Raw genomic sequence first — 1,450 nt, forward strand, 5'->3', positions numbered from 1 at the left:
GAACTTGACGGAGGAACAAGGGGGAGAAGAAGGGGGGAAATGGTGGGGGAAAGGGAGAGAGGCAAACCATGAGAGACTCTTGAATGCTGACAAAAACTGAGGACTGATGGATGTGGGGGGGAGGGGGATGGGCATGGAGGAGGACACTCGTGGGGATGAGCACTGGGTGTTATGTGGAAACTAATTTGACAATAAACTGTTTGTTAAAAATTAAAAAAATAAAAATATATATGCAAAAGAAAAGAAAGTGGTTGATCCAGTTTCTAAGAAATATTGGTATGATGTGAAAACACCAGCTATACTCAATATAAGAATAATTGGAGAAAGAAAAAAATATTGGAAAAAAGCTGGTCATTAGAACTCAAGAAACCCAAATTCGATCTGATGCCCACAACGGTCATGTTTTTGAAGTAAGCCTTGCTGATCTGCAGAATGAAGTAGTTGCATTTAGAAAATTCAGGTTAATTGCTGAAGATGTTCAGGGCAAAAACTGTCTAATTTCCATGACATAGATCTTACCTATAACAAAATGTGCTCCATGCTCAACAGATGGCAGACACTGAATGAAGTTCATGTTGGTGTCAAGGCTACTGATGGTTATTTGCTTCATTTATTTTTTGTTGGTTTTACTAAAAAACACAGCAGTAAGATTCACAAGGCCTTTTATGCTCAACACGAACAGGTCTGCCAAGTTCAGAAAAAGATGATGGAAATCGTGACCTGAAAGGGACAGACAAATGATTTGAAAAATGTGGTCAGTAAATTGATTCCAGACAGCATCAGAAAAGACACAGAAGGCTTGCCAGTCTATTTATCCACTCCATGCATATTTTTTAGAAAAGCAAAAATGCTAAAAAGCCCAAGTTTGAATTGGGAAAACTCAAGAAGTTTCATGATCAAGGTAGTAGTTCTGGAAAAGCTACTAGGATGAGACATGTGCTAAAGTTGAATGAGCTGATGGATACTGAGCCACCAGTCCAAGAAATTCAGACATTTAATGGTGACAAATACAACCTAATGCCATGTTTTTGCTTGAGTGCTCCCGGTTTTCATACTATCTTTTTGGCATGTACAACATCAACTTTTTCTAATTACTACTTTTTCATTATTTTAAAAAATTGTTTTGTTAGTGTTTATTCATTTTTGAGAGACAGACAGACAGAACGTGAGTGGGGGAGGGGCAGAGAGAGAGGGAGACACAGAATCTAAAGCAGCTCCAGGCTCTGAGCTGTCAACATAGAGTTCAATGCAGGGCTGAAACTCATGGACCATGAGATCATGACTTGAGCCCAAGTCGGAAGCTTAACCAACTGAGCCACTCAGGGGCCCCTCTAATTACTACTTCTGTGATTCATTGGTTTTGTTTCTTTTTTTCCACCTAAACTATTGACAGTCAGGAGAACAGAGACTCCATGGATGGGATTATTGCCCTTATAAAAAATCAAGAGGA

General features: G+C 39.2%; 1 pseudogene; it reads left to right on the forward strand.

Moving 5' to 3' along the window:
• The first annotated feature begins 239 nt into the window (after nt 1–239).
• Nucleotides 240–1,069, forward strand: LOC120226350 (annotated as a pseudogene).
• Nucleotides 1,070–1,450: the final 381 nt, after the last annotated feature.

The sequence above is a fragment of the Hyaena hyaena genome, unplaced genomic scaffold (assembly GCF_003009895.1).
Source record: "Hyaena hyaena isolate Hyena2069 unplaced genomic scaffold, ASM300989v1 scaffold_1658, whole genome shotgun sequence".
In the NCBI taxonomy this organism is placed as follows: domain Eukaryota; kingdom Metazoa; phylum Chordata; class Mammalia; order Carnivora; family Hyaenidae; genus Hyaena; species Hyaena hyaena.